Source organism: Haemaphysalis longicornis, unplaced genomic scaffold (assembly GCF_048455015.1).
Source record: "Haemaphysalis longicornis isolate Haplotype H1 unplaced genomic scaffold, Haemaphysalis longicornis Haplotype H1 scaffold_6, whole genome shotgun sequence".
Taxonomy (NCBI): Eukaryota; Metazoa; Arthropoda; class Arachnida; order Ixodida; family Ixodidae; genus Haemaphysalis; species Haemaphysalis longicornis.
Window position 1 is genome coordinate 55232681 of NW_027526407.1, and position 15583 is coordinate 55248263.

At 45.8% G+C, this 15583-nt stretch overlaps 1 long non-coding RNA gene across 1 annotated transcript; it reads right to left on the reverse strand.

The window, feature by feature from the left end:
* Positions 1 to 4370: 4370 nt before the first annotated feature.
* On the reverse strand, positions 4371 to 11007 carry LOC144142725 (uncharacterized). The gene is made up of 3 exons (XR_013317038.1): positions 10626 to 11007; positions 8818 to 9087; positions 4371 to 5934 (listed from the first exon to the last, which is right to left on the reverse strand). It is a non-coding gene; the product is annotated as an uncharacterized LOC144142725 (long non-coding RNA).
* Positions 11008 to 15583: the final 4576 nt, after the last annotated feature.

The following is a 15583-nucleotide window of genomic DNA, read 5'->3' on the forward strand; positions in this document are numbered from 1 at the left end:
ACTTTATCGCGCTTCAGCGGTATGCGGTAGATAACATTTGTCGTGCTCTTCGTGAATTTTGTGGCATGGCGGGCTGTGCACATGTCCTTTGGTTTGCGGTTTTCAATTTTGGGACAAAGGCTTGCCAGCTTACACGGTGCCGAAAACACTACGTGTACCCCGTGTCTGGCGGCCACTTTTTTTGATATTGTGCGAGATCTTGTGAATGTACGGGATTACTGCCACTTCGGCCTGCTGATGATCATCTCCTGTTTCATTGTCCCAGTCTTTTGTTCAGGGCTTTTAGTCTCATTACGCGAGTTGAAATTATTACCACAACATGTCTCATCACGACAAGGAATTGATTGCAACGCTTCGCGAATGAAGATAATGGAACCGATTGCTCTCAAGTGGTACAGAACATTTCCTGCAATCATTTGAGGGGTTCTGTTTCGAAGCCAGGGTGCGAGGTACTTTTCCTGTACTTGGATTGAACAGCTTTCCTTGGCCCTTCCCCGGTTTTACGGGAGGACGCTCCTGCTGTTGCTGCTGCTGCTGCTACTTTCTGGCCAGGTTTCGCCGCTGGGTATACGCTGCTCCGAAAAACAAGCGCTTTATCGTATCTCAATCGCCGCTCCATTGGGCAGCCTTTCACAGTTTGTGCGTTACAAACTTGCCAAATGCGCTGTTGGGTTTTATCTTACACTAGTTAACGCTGGCCACCCTGCAGAACGCCCCCACCCCCCACCCCCCCGCAGAGCCAGGAAAGCGACTCGAGAAGGGGGAGGGGGGGGGGGTAGCTCTGGGAAGTTGCACCTGGTAATGCTGGCCTGCCTATACCGATGCCGCAGGGCTATTGCCGGTAGGTGACTGTGAGACTGAGACGTTGAAAGTCTCTTGCTATACGTTTCGTATACCTCTCGATGCACACGCCACCATTCATCGTTTTTTTTTAATTAGCAAGTACGCCTTATCAATATAACACTCTTAGAAATGCCACACGAAAGTCCATGTTTTTTTCGTTCTTAATTCACGTAGAATCGATTTTGCACACAGAATTAATACCGTTATAAGATCAAATACCAACGGTACGGTATTTTCCTACAGGCAAGTTGTACGAAACAATTTATAGTCCACAGAGTTCATCCCTTTTTCTCGACTACATAGATGTTTGAAATGTTTCAGAGAAAGTAGAGGGAAAACATGCATCCCAGTGTGGAACCCGAACCCACGACTTTGAGAATGCCGGCCAACTATTAGGTAACTGGGGAGGCTGTGCTCACTGTTCCCCCTCCACTTTCTTCGGTATTTATGTGAACGTAATTGATTTCTACGCTTGGGGGTTGTAGCCAGTACCACTCACATAACTCGGGGTGAGAAGGACCTTCTTTTGAACCCCGGGCCATGACTCGATCGTGTGTCTACGAAGAGTCGGAAGCTGCCAACCAGCGTGGAACCCTCTAAATCTAACTATGGCACCAAGACTGCCAGAACGGAGGCCGTCGCTTTGGCGTTAGCGAATCAGAATTGGGAATGAGGGATTGTTGAAAGAATACAAAAGAAAGGAGAGCCAGGAGTGAAGCACCCCAAGGAAGGCAAAGGAGAATTGGTTAATCGTGCATGGAAATATATTTTTGAATTGTTTGAAAGAAAGAAACTGGATAAAAACATGCTCCCCGGGTGGAACCCGAAACAACGATCTTGCATTGGACAAAATGGCAGCATCTCCACTCCGTGGATGATAGCGAGGGTGCGGAGTACAGGGAATCGAAATGACATCCAAGTATCGCCCCGACCGCCACTCGATTTCAGCCGTGAGTTGCACCTTGATTATTCCCTAAATGAAACTGCACCTCACGGCTCAAATCGAATTTCGCTTGATTTTCGCTTGATGGTGGTTAGACGGATAGACGCAAACGGACATTGGGAGGTCCTAAGGTACTCCACGCTGTTACGGACGAAGAAGTAAGCCGTTTGACTCTCGGGTACTAACTCACGGTCGTAGCCCAATGGGTAAGACGACGGACACTAACTCTGCCAGGTCTACCTGACATAGGCTAGAATCCTGCCGGTGCCTGAGCGATTTTTTTGCGATGGTAAATGCTATGCGCACGGATGCGGACGGACATTGTGCGGTCCTAAGGTACTCCGCACATAATATTGGCGCCCTTCGGTACTAACTTGCCAGGTATACTAACTCATGGAGACTGAACTACATCAGCCAATTTTGACTTTACCGTGTCCTTGGAAGTGACTGCCCTGTTGCAACGAAAGGTGCCCAACTGCAGGGAAGTGTGAGCGTAATCTTTCCAAACATCATGGCCCCTCCAGAAGCACACGCTTCAGCACACTAAAAATTTTTACGCCCAAAAGGGTGCTTCAGCTTGTCGCCACAGGAGCACCCTAAAAACTGAATATTTTACGCCCTTTAGGGTGCTTGGATTTTGTCGCCGCAGGAGCACCCTCTGTGAAGCACCCCAGAAGACAGGTGCCTTATAACACCCTTCTCCGCCTAAAAGTATCCTAGGGTGCTACTTAGCACCCCAATCTGTAGGAGCATCTTCTGCAAAAGCACCCACCTAAAGGGGTACAAAACGGGTGCGTCATCCTCGGTTCACAGGTGCAGCAGGTGTGAGACCACATATTGCACAATATCACACACGATTATGGTATGAAACATTCGTGCTTTCCAAGCTCGGTTCTGTGAGACATTCCATTGAAGCTCAACATCAGCTGATAATTTCCTTGAACTTGTGTCACCGATTGTTAAAACATCAATTTAAAAAGTCAGGAGCCACATCTCAGTACAGTTATAACTTTAGAGGTAGTTGATTACCCAAAACTTCGTAAAAAACCAATTATATGTTCACTTTGCCGAACTGCAGTACACATCCTTCGAGATTCACTGCAGAGCCTAACCATGCTGTGCAGTGAAAGCAATTAGGTGTGCAACACTTCAACCACACAAAACTTTGAACCTTAAAATCCTTCGCTTCTTTAATCAAACTTCCAATCAAGGTAGCTACCTGCAATGTTTAGTGCCTTATTCTTGAGCTGAGCAGGAAGGTTCAATATCAAGGAAGACCAAATGCAAAATGTATAGTTTCCTCCGTAATGCGGCTCATAATATAGTTCCCTCCGTACTGCGGCTCATAATCTACTTATAAAAGTTGGGTACCCAAGCCATTTATTTTCGTTTGCATTATTCTTTTTGCTTTACGGAAAAATATTCATATGGTACAGCACTTGCAAGGTTTGGTGGTATTTGGAGTTTTATAAACATACCTTTAGACTAAATGACCCCACATAGCAATAACAAGAACTGCAAACATCAGAGAACAATGCATACAAGTTCCCTGGTGAAGCCCATGGTTGAAATGTAATGCCATTGTTCAGAAAACATTATTTTATCATGAGGCTAGCTTGTACATGGTGCCTTGCATTATGTCCCTGCCGGTGGATGTGGGGTCATTTGTCACTGTTGCAAATGAAAAGCCAACAGCCAGGGCCCATTAGTTTTGGCTAGTATTACGAGGTGCCTCACGGTAAGCATTCTACTTCGATAGACTTTTTTAGAGTTGACTAGAACTGAAATCAGCAAAAGATTCTCTACAAAACATTCATTCTATCCGCAGCTTTAGGGTTTGCTAATTTCCATAGTTGGGTTTCTTCTGCCTTTCTTAACAACATTTTTCTTTTGATAAGAAGGTGCACAACCAAAAGCAAAAAGCTTTTCTGTAAACCTTTGGTAGCTATATAATTGTTATAAAATATTTTACTCTAAATATGGCAGCTTAAACTGAGAATATTTGCATTTAAAAACATTAAAATAAGTTTAAATTGATCATAAATTTTTAGCTGTTTTTACGCAAAACTGTACATGGGATATGAAGTGCACCACAAGGAGGGCTTTGGATTAGCTTTAGCAAATTTGGGACATTTAAGGTGCACTGAAATCTCTACACATGCGCTTTTTCACTTTCTGTATCCACCAGGAAAATGGCTGCCAATTTAGACAGCGATTCTAAATAGTAGTTGACGTGCATTTTAAAATAATCACAAACATTATAGCCACAAAATTAATTTTTACAAGTTGTAGACATTGCCCGTTACACCAGACATTGGACTACACTGTCAAGAGCTTTGACATCTACAATGACGTCTACAAAGCAGGCTTATACTGGTAGAATGTTTCATACCATAATTACTGTGTGTTCAGAGCTCACGTGTGAAGTATGGATACTGCTGCTTCAGCAAGAACCGAGGATGAGCACCCTTCCTGGTTCTGAAAAAAAATAACAGAGGAAATGCCTTAAGCAGGATTCTGAAACGGGGTAGAATGAAACAAGAATGAACAAGAAATTCTTTCAAAACATGTAAAGCAAAGCAAACAAATATTTATTTCAACTTATTTCTACAAAAGACCACCTCATGAAGACTGGTGGTGGGGTATTGGCTCAAAAAAAAAGCAGAGAGCACTTATACAAATGCTACAGGGAGCCTTCGCAGCCAACAATTGTTTGAACACACCTAAACTAATCACTGTTCAACAAACTCATAAAAAATGTTGGAATGCATAAAAAACCAGTGGTAAACACAGGAAACAGTTAAAACAGAATGACGGCACAAGTTTGTCCCGTCGTTCTCTTCTGTGTCCTGGGTTTTCCTATGGTTTTTCATCCATTCAAACATGTACCAGCTAGCCCAGTCCAACGCCTTGGTATCATAAAAATATGGATAGTCAATCCTTACACAAAGTTGAAAAAAAAAGAAAGTATAAAGTAGGTGACAAAATTAAAACGACAGCAAATTGGTTGGCTTTTAATTTTAAATGATAATATAAAAAATAATGGCATGAATGAAAGTGAGCAGCACGCGAAGTACCTTGTTGCTAGCCCGACATTCCACTTTGAAGCAAAATGTCCGCTTTCAACACTACATAGGCTAAACACGCAATGAGGCATTCCTTTAGGCACACAAAATATACCATAATTGTTAAAAAAGCTACGAATTAGTTGAAAAACCCTGACCACGGCAAATTGGAATTAGTGACTAGATACAGTTTCAGAAATACACAGCGACATCATATAAAAATATATGGTTCCCATACAAAGATTGATCATAACAAAAATTCAGGACATTTATCAGACTGGCATCAATGTGCAAAGCAGCTTAATGAAGGAAGACGGTCTTCACTAAAAACATGTTAATATTGGGAGCTCATGTGCTTCCCTGCAAGTTGGGTGTGTAAACCCACTGACATCTTAACTAACCCGCCTGAATCATCACTTGATAGACATTGAGGAATTTTACGAATTGGTTTATTGTAGCCAGCTGTCTAGTTTATTTCCCTATTTTTCTTGGCATTTCGTGTCTAATTCTAAATTTGGTGACTAGATAACTTTTACTATGGTCATGCACTGGTGACAACAAATATTTGATCTTACTTTAAAAAAATTTCAGTTTTGTTTTATTGCTCACCAGCCAACGATCTGAAATATCAGAGGCGCTTAAAACGTATGTTGGCATTTCCTTCCTGCAGTGTAGTGCAACTAATCATGACTTTTACCATAATTTGTTCACAAATCGTAATATGTGGAAAGTATTCAGCTTAATGAAAATGTCATTTCAGAAGCATGCACAATCAACAAGGCCTCAATGACTCTCATGACGTGGTACACTTGTTTCTATCACAAATAACCTGAGTGCAGACACATTCCACCGAAGACGAAGGTAACATGCCCTCTTGGGTGATGAATATTTAAAAAGCCTTACGAGTAAATTTGCTGCTGAGCACGTGAAATTGTGGCATTAAAACAAAAGATCCCTCTGCGGCATCTTTCACTTGGAGGAGCGCTTGACCACAAACTTTGAGAAGCTGGAAAATGCTCCATGAACCGCGCCAGCCAGCAGAAACGATGCAGGACACAAGTTGGTAGGCGGACCGTTGGCATCCTGCGATTGTGAAGATATTTCTGTTTAGTAGATGCTCTTCTTTTTGTACCACTGTTTATTTCACCTTTAACAAGCAGCTGAACTGCTTAACGTTCGCATAATAAAATGCTGCAATGCGGAACAGTTAGCAGGGTTACCTCAATTTTGCTTTTCTACGAATTAACACAATGTAGGTAATCTGCACACAACTACAATCAAACTACAATTTTCACCTACTTCACTGCTAACATCAGCGTTTGACTGCTCAAGCACAAATACAGGTTAGACATGTGAGCAATCTGCTAAACGTATCCCCACAAACTGAACAATCAGGCATCAGAAATCGGCAAGGAAGGAGGTGTCACGTTTAAATGGCACTTTTTTTTGTTCGAAACATAAACAACACCTGGAAGCTTGAAGCGTGAGAGGGGGTCTTTCACGCTGACAATGTCAGAACATAGCTTGCTAGTGGGCACCTGCACGATGTGCACAATGTGTTTCTTTAAAATGCGTGCGAAAGTTTGATTGATGTGTAGGACGAGAATTGCAGCACGTTTTGACACAGGCCTTGTGGACGCTTCTGCCTGCTAATGTCAATGTGGATTCTTGCTAGTCGCCCTCTTCGCTTCTTTCTGAATATAATGCTTTAGGCATTATATTCAGGACAACGACTGCATCAAAACGTGCAGCAATTACCTACGTCCCACACATCGGTGAAACTCTCGCACACATTTTCAAGACACGCAGAGCATACATCGTGCATGTGCCCACTAGCAAGCTGCGTTCTGACATTGTCAGCGTGAGAGACCCCCTCTCACGCTCCAAGCTTCCGGGTATTGTTTATTAGATTCCATGCGCTGAATGCAAATCAGTGTACATTGGCGAAACGGGCAATCTGCACAGGAGATTAATGCAGCACTGGAACGAAGTGAACAAGGGCCATGCAAAAACAAGTCCACTGGCAGAGCACCGTGAGAGGACGGGACACGTGGTCGGCTGGAACAAGACAAAATTACTGACAACTGAGTGCAATCTATCTTCTCGATTACTGCTCGAGTCCCTCATTGTTCAGACGACGCCCAACATTATCAACATAATGGATGGCAATCTGCACCATATCTATGCAAACTCATTGCGCCGCGTAATGCCCAATATATAGCTTCGTTTTCCACGACACATGCTCACCGTGAACAAGCAACAAACCGTTAAATGGCTTTCTTGACTTGGTCAGTGACCTACGTTTCATCACTGCAATAATGCTTTTACCTGCCTACACGGCATTCCGTCAAACACTGGACTACACCACATGAGCCATTGGTGTTCTTAACCTGCACCAGAGTATATAACCTTTCACTACTGCTATGAGATAGACCCATAAACGCACTTCAATATGGCCTTTATATTTAGCTCTTGGAAACATTATGTATAATTTTACCTTTAAGTTGCACCTGCTACAGCAGCTGGTACTATACCAAAAACATGAAAAAAAAACGGTGGTTTAACACGCCAAAGCTACACTTGGGATATGGGGAGCACTGTAGGGGAAGGCTTCGCATTAATTTTGACCATCTGGGTATTTTTGTGCGCATCGAAATCTCCAAACACGGGCGTCTTTACGTGTTGCCTCCATCTGAAAAGCGGCTACACCAAGCGGTATCTAACCGACATTCGCCTCCACAGCACACCACCCTCGCCACGGCAGTGGGTTAAACATATGAAATAAAGCGAGTTTTGGAGTGCAAATGAAAATATTAATCACACGTCTTATTTTCCCAATCGATGTACCTTTTGAAATCCACCATGCAATCCCCCCTCCCCTACCGGCCTACCAAAACACCTTTGTCTCAAGAGGTAATCAGGCTGTTGTTAATGAAGTAAGTATTTACAATCCGAGACTTGCCACCGTTAAAGTCATGCACTTTGTTTTAGAGATAAGCGACATTAGCCATTTGCAGCACCAGGAGTTAATTGTGTTAAGATCAGATTGAAAGCATTGACGGTAGTAGTTGAAAGAAATTGTGTGATAAATTACAACATCATCTGCAAATAGACCTACATGGGAGGATATGCAACATGGAAGATAGACCAAGCAGCCTGCCTGGGGGGACAACAAAGTGGCACGAGCAAAAGAAGTATATAGTTATTAGAAGTAAACTGCATTTGAGAAGAATGAAAATCTTTTGCTCAAGTGAGGACATTAGGGTGAAGTTTGAGAAGTAGTCTGTGGTGTGCAATGCGATTGAATGCTTTAGAAAAATCGAGAAAAACTACCGCAGTTTGTAAGCCTGTGTCAATGGATCAATGTAGATCGTGAACAAATCCTGAAAGTTGTGTTTCTCAAGTAACCCTTGTGAAAACCGTGGTGATACTCGAATGTGATATTGTGATTTTATAAATAATTAGCGACCTGAGAGTGGATGAAATGTTTCCTGACCTTGCATATGGTGCTTGTTAGGGAAATTTAATGGTGAAATACCGTCTCCTGATTTAAAGACTGGTGCTACCTCGACTATCTTCCAACCATTGAGATTAGTGCCTGTCATGAGAGACTGCGAAAAAAGCGCTGTCAGAATTCTACAGACTGCGGGATGTACTTTTCGGTATAGTATGATTATTACCAGTATGATCTGAAGTAGACCAGTTTGTATTGCAAGTTTAAAACCATATCGAAAGATCCTAAATGTTTGCTTGGCTTGATTACATACGAATACTTGCTTCAAAGTCGGTTCAATTTCTCTTCTTGCCCTTTAGTCGTCAGCCCAGATTCTCTTCAATATCTCTGCTAAGCAATGACACGCTCCATACGCACAGCACTGCTTCATGAAAATGTTTCAAATAATCAGAGGCCACAGCACTGCTAACAGGTATACATCATGGCAAGTTCCACAACATGCAATAACTAACCTGAAAGTACATAATCGGTGGGTGCACCGATATGGCAGCAGTGCCTGGATCGATGTGTCGAGCAAATGCGCTGACTTCTGAACGGGTGGTCCAAGCGGCCAGATGATGGATGAATGACCATTCCTGGCGGCAAAGCGTACGGAGCACCAACGAAAGGCCAGGCAGTACTTGGGTACAGCAGGTGCAGTGTCGGTTGGCCAAGGGAGGCCCTGGCAAAGCCTTTGAAACTGGACTGGAAGGCAGCTGACTCAGGACAGCCAGCAGCAGCACCTGCAGGTGCATAATCTGTGAGTGTGCTGACACTTGTTGAAATACAAGAAGAGCACACACAAAGCACGAATGCTTACATCAAGTAGATTTTTAATCGTTTAAAGACAGTAACCTCCAAGGCACTAATAAGAACATTCCCGGAACACCCCAAGTGAAATTTAGGTCACAGTAAGAATGTATTTATTAGACCCGCAGGTACTGTGAGTGGGGTATGCATGATATATGCAACGCTAGCTACTGAGCTAATTTGCATGGAACGCATGCTAGCAGCTCATCTGTATCCCTTGCTTTCAATCGGAACTGGTGTGTGATAGTTGAGGCTCCTCCATTTCAATGTCTGACTTGTATCTGCACGTTCAATTCTCCAATATAAATCGAGTTGAGTGAGTGCCTACAGCTTTCTTGTTAGTCTCTGTATGGCCTGCGGTTTTGCGAAAATGAGAACTTGCGAATTGGCTCAATTTTCTGCACTAATTTAAACAATACATATGCCTCTGAGATCAAGCCCCAGACTTCCCGAGAGCTACTCTGACAGAATCGGCAGGCGCCTCGTAGGCGTTGTGAAATCTCCCCCACTACCCCGAGACTATGCTAACTCCCTGCGAGGCCACATGCGCGCATTTCACCTTCAATTTGCACGTATGTGAATTCTATACCTCTATGAACTCTCAGACGGGCGTCGTCATATTCGTGCCGGACTCGTGAAGCTCGACAACGTAAATTACCGCACTCGCTCGCTGGCGCGCGGCCCGAACTCTCTCACCGTTTCCGGCCCTTGCATACTATTTTCTCCACCTTGCACTTTGTAAATTCTCATGTTTAACTACGCCTCGTGCGCCCTCATCTCTTGCCTGCTTTTCTTCCAGCACAACTCCGTCAGCACCCGGTCGACGCGTACGCTGTCAGGGCACGTTGGCGAGCGAGTACGGCAATTTCGCTGTTGTCGAGCTTCACGAGAACAGCCCACATATCGCGGCCCGAAGACCGCGAGGCGTACGGTCGCCGGTCTCGCGAGCGCAATAGCTGCGAAGCGCACTGCACGGAATTCGTGGGGGGGGGGGGGGGGGGGGGAGAGATTTCACAACACCTACGAGACGCCAGCCATGGAATCACGTGTACGCGTTTTCACATGCACTTCCAGGGAACCTCCTGTTCATGTTATTTCTTGGTATACCGCGGGTATTCACGAGGGAGGACTAATCACAGCGTTGTGCCACTCACGCGAAATTGCGACTGCGATCTGCAACCGCAAAGGCACTGTTTGAGAGACACATAAACAAACGCCCCGGTGTTAAAGAGCCTTGCGTGATGTGAAATTATTAGCAGCCGTGTACCATAGCGCGAGCATCGTAGCCAAGGTCTAGCTTCAGCGTAAATTGATGCTGACTTCTGCGGAAACGGTGGACTGGGCGCCAAACAAGTATACTAACTCACGTAGGCTCTCAGAGCAAACGAGATGGGGGTCTAGCGAATTACTGACCCATAAACACCAGAACTCGTTCCAACCAAATACAGAATAATAAAAAATGCGTACTTACCCGAGCAAAAACGATGTTTCCAACGTACAATTCTCCTTCACTGTCGTCTTCATCTCGCGGACACACGAACACGCTTTGTTCTGATGCAATGTCATCCACTTTTGACGCGCAGTATTTTATCCGGCGATGATCGTTCTTCCGGGGTCCCCATGTTCAACACACGCGTAGGTTGGAAGGGTAGACATCACCCATAAAGCTTCTATAACTATGATTTAAGCTTGAAATAGATAAAACAGATTAAATCACGCCACCAACCACTCGGCACAAAACGCCATAAAAAAACACACACAAAAGTGAGAGATAGTTGCCAGACTTCAAATGCAGCACCTCTATGTTTGACGAAAATTGTGTTACTACTGTAATGTTGGTAATTATCTTTCTGCTTTCAAAGCCTGAAATGTGTTTATAACTTAAATTTAAGGTTTTTAAACACAAAAAGTGAATACACATAAAGTAATTGACATATATACTGATATTGTAAAGAGGTTTGACGTTTGTTTTGGTTTTGTTTTCACGGCGGGCTTCTCAAGAGAGAACGTGCGAGAAAACGAGCTACTTTGGGTTTAGGAAGAGGGCGGTAAATGTCGGCGTGATAGAAAGCAAGGAACAGGTGCTTACCCTGGTCGTTAAAAAAGGAGCTAATGAAACCCTCACGTAAAAAAAAACAAAAAAAAACACGTTCGACGAGGAATCGAACCATTGACCTACAAAACAGTAAACGGACGCGTTAACAAACAGCTATGTCGGCGGGCGGTGTTCGAGGCGCCTAAAACAACTTTACACTAACGTAAGTTGTCAACGAATATTGTCGCTTGTGTCTAGTCATCGCCTCCTTTAACGATGGTCTTGTTTATGCTGCATTTTTGAAATTCTGGCTGTCCTAACGCTTGTTTCTCACGCACCGGTCTTGCAGACGAGGCCGCATTGCTAGCGCTGCAAGCGATTGAGCCAAAGCTCCATTATTTGACTCAAGAAAAGCTATCGCAGTCAACCCGACCTTTTCTGCGCAAGCCACGGCAGCCACGAAATAAATGGAATGTGCCGTTAGAATTATGGCGTTGATAACGCTTGTTTGACCGGCACCGTCTTGCAGACAAGCAACGTCGCTCTAATACTACAAGCGATGTCACTCCTGGCATGTCAGGCGCATCAAACCCATCGTGTAAAACGACTGCTAACAGTGCGAAAACCTCTGAGTTTGTAACAAGTGGGGATTTGCGGTGGCGGCGACGTAATAGGTACAGCAAGCAGGTAGGCAGAACAGCAGCGTAGGGTTACAACCTTTCCCCGAAAAAAAAAACGGGCCTTCCGGGGGGGGGGGATTGTGTTGAAAAAAGACGCCATGTTTTTTAACATGCAGTGCCATTTATTGTAGTGTTTTCTTAGAGAGAAATCAACATAACGTTTGTACTGAAAGTGATTGAGAGCTTGGTTAATCGCTCTGCATGTGCTTCACTGAAAAGTAACCGCAATTGCTGACCGCGGCGGTAGAATTTCGTTTTTTGTTCTTCCCTTAGGTCCCCCTCCATCTGAGGCAGCGCGCTCGCCCGCGTATTTTCTCTGCTCGCGTGTCTTTGCGCAGCTTGTCGACATAGGCGTGCGCAGAGTTCTCAATTTGGGGGGGCAAAGTCTTACCGCTGCGCCCCCCCCCCCCAGAGCAACTCCCGACCTCTTCTCACTGAAGGCCTTGCGGTGCGAACACAGTGCAAAGAGGGATGGTTATAAAATTTTTATTTCAATGTGATGGAATTGCAACACACAAAATATTTCTCAGCAGAAATTTTACTTTCATGTGTTACATCGGCAAGGCATGGGGCAAATTTGGCGCCCCCTTCAGATGATTAGGGGGGGCGGCCGCCCGCCCTGCCCCCCCTGTGCGCACGCCTATGCTTGTCGACACGTATTTATCGTCTTAGTTGTTGAATTGACGCTTATAAAACGCCAAAACGGGCATAATCACGGCACAAAAGCCAAAAAACCGGCTGATGACGGCTGGTTTTAGATATGGACCGGCAACCGGCCCGCTGTTTAAAAAACCGGTCGGGCCGGTCCAAAACCAGGAAGGTGGCAACCCTACAGCAGCGACGAGCGAAAATGATTTTACACGACCGCCCCCGTCGGCCTGCGCAAAAAAGGAAGATAGAACCCCTGCATACACGCCCTCGAAGAAAGCTGTACAGCCGATTCAGTTTGTTGTGGACGAAGAGCAACCGAGGCTGCAGCCACAAACGATTGCGCTTGCCGTGGTATGAGCCAAAGCATATCTTCACATAGTTATGTTATCGTCCGTCTGACTGTTACTTACTGAAGGGAAAATTCAGAACACAAACGTTGACGTCTAGCGTCTATGCCAGACATAGACGCTGCTGTTTAGGCCCTAAAAACCACCTTCAGGGCGTCGGTCGGTTCTGTCTGATGGCGCGCTCGCGCCGCTGATTACGAATGAGGCGTCTGTTGGCGTTGACTTATCGTGTTGGCGAGCCGGTAAACGCCATCACGGTTAAACTCCCTGTTGGAAGACTACGCTGTTGGGACGATAGAGTGCCGACAGAGCTTCTTATTGGCCCCACAAACGCCATCAAGGTTAAACTCCCTGTTGGAAGACTAGGCTATTGGAACGATAGAGTGCCGACAGAACTTCGTATTGGCCCCACAGGCGTGCTGTGAGCCCAACAAGAAAGTCTTGTTGGAATTTTTGCCCGGGGCATAATAATACGGGAGCAAATTCTTAGGTAAATTCGATTTCATTGAGGACACCGATGCCTCGCGTAAAAGTTTTATTTATAGGACTACAAGAGGCATTTTGTAGCCTTTCCTTCCCGTGCACCCAGACATCGAAACGAACCTTGTGATACACTCGAAGCAGTAGATTAGTGCAGAGTGGAATTTAAACATTCAGCACGTTTTGTTCCATTTACGAACAGCAATTTTAGAGCCTTTCCCCTGGTCTATGTGGAGAGTTCATATTTATTCTCTCAACGGGCGGTGAAATAGTGCAATGTGTGGTTTAAACATTCAGCCTGTTTTTGTGCAATTTTGCATGCTTGCATTCACACACCGTTCTTTTAGGCACCCTAACGATAAGGTGCCGTGGTAACACCCCAATCGAGAAGAAATACTTTTTAGCACCCCTTTAACGGTCGTAGCACCCTATGAAACTGTTGATTACACCCCTGAATTTTGGCACCCTCGAGGTGGGGTGCCCGAGCAATATTTGGGTGCTTGAAAGGTGCAAAAAGGGTGCAAAATGTTCAGTACACCCTCCTTGCACCTTAAAGGGTGTAAAAATGTTAAGATTTACACCCCTTAATATGTGGCACCCTCATGATTGGGTGCCGGAGCAATGTTTTAGTCCTTAAAAGGTGCAAAAAGGGTGCAAAATGTTGAGTGCACCCTTTTAGCACCTTTAAGGGTGTTAAAAAGTTTAGTGTGAGGGTGACTTGGCTTGGCTTGGATTGGCCTGCACTGGCTATTTGTTTTTTTGCTCCCGCGTTGCATGCAATTCTTTCTCAGGGTGGACCGCCGGGTCCCCCGTGCGCTGCGACACCATCCATGGGGACGTGCTCGCGCGAGAACAGCGCGCACGTGATATATTGTGTCCGTCGCCCCTCGGCCGGAGACACGGGTGCAGGCGGAGGACGAAAGCTCTAATTACACATGCGCCTCGTCGGTCCGGCAGCGCGCGAGCACCGGCGCGCGCTTTTAATAAGGGTCCGGCCGCAAGTGATGCGGCGATAATTGTGCCCGCCTCGCGCACCGGACGACCCATGTGTCGGAGGCAACGGGGCAGTCGCTGAAACATTGCCGCCCGCTCCGCCGCCTGATGGCAGCGGATAGCCGCGCGCGACCCGGCGACGCGGTGTCGCCGCCGCTTTTTCGGGGGTTTTGTTCCTCTCGAGGCTGCGATTCCAGAACCACCGCTTACGTGACAAGGCATGAAACTTTCCCTGCCTTCCTTATCGAAGTCATGGCACCGGCGTTGTCCCGTTGTCACTTACGTCATTCAAACCATAACTTCGGTAAGAAAGGGGAGGTCGAGTTACGGTGCGTCTCATAATCCAGTTCACCGCGACCCTTATTAACCTTGCGGTGTTGCTAGGAGGCTTGCTCGACTTGAGTGCCCTGGGGGACGCCGCGGCGTACAAGGGACATAAATCGACCGCCCCCTTCCATTGCCAAGTATTACGGTGTCATTAGACTACAGGACAGGGACACTGCAGGGGCGGCAACTGCCGCCGATGCCGTTGCTTCCTACAGCTACGCCGTGGTGCCGAAGTTGCGGCATTTTTTTTCGCAGTCAACCGTTTTGCAGGACTTGTGTGAAGTTGGAATAGTTTTGGAGCAATTCCATTAGTGAGCAGACTATATAGGTAAATTCTTTCGAACCCTACGATGTACACGTTGTTTGGGACGTAAATTGGTATCTGGTTGTGAGACCTTTATAGTTTGCACTTGAGAGAGAGAGAGAGAATAAACTTCTTTATTAGAAAAAAAAAAAATGTGGAGTGGTGTCCTCATTTCAGTACCCCATTCGTGGTGCCAGCTGCGACAGCCCTTTCAACCAACTGAAGCTGGTCTTCCGGACTGGAACTGGACAACACGCTCTCCCACTGCTCATAAGACGGACGAGGAATTATGTCCAACTTGGGGTTTTTCTGACAGCCCCACACCATATGGTAGAGCGTGCCAGGTTCGCCACAAAACTGACACAGAGCGGAGTACTGGGTCGGGTACATTAGGCGCAATTTCGTCAAGCGGGGAAACGTATTCGTTTGAAGCAGCCTAAGTATTCTTTCCTGGGCTTTCGTTAAGGATTCGTGGGCCGGGGGGTAAGTCCTGCGCTCGAGCCTGTAATGCTGACTGATCTCGTGGTAGGTGAGCAATGGGCTCTCAGCCTATATCCCTCGTGGTGCCCGGCGGGATAGCTCTCGGGCAGTATTATGGGCGGTGTTGTTGCC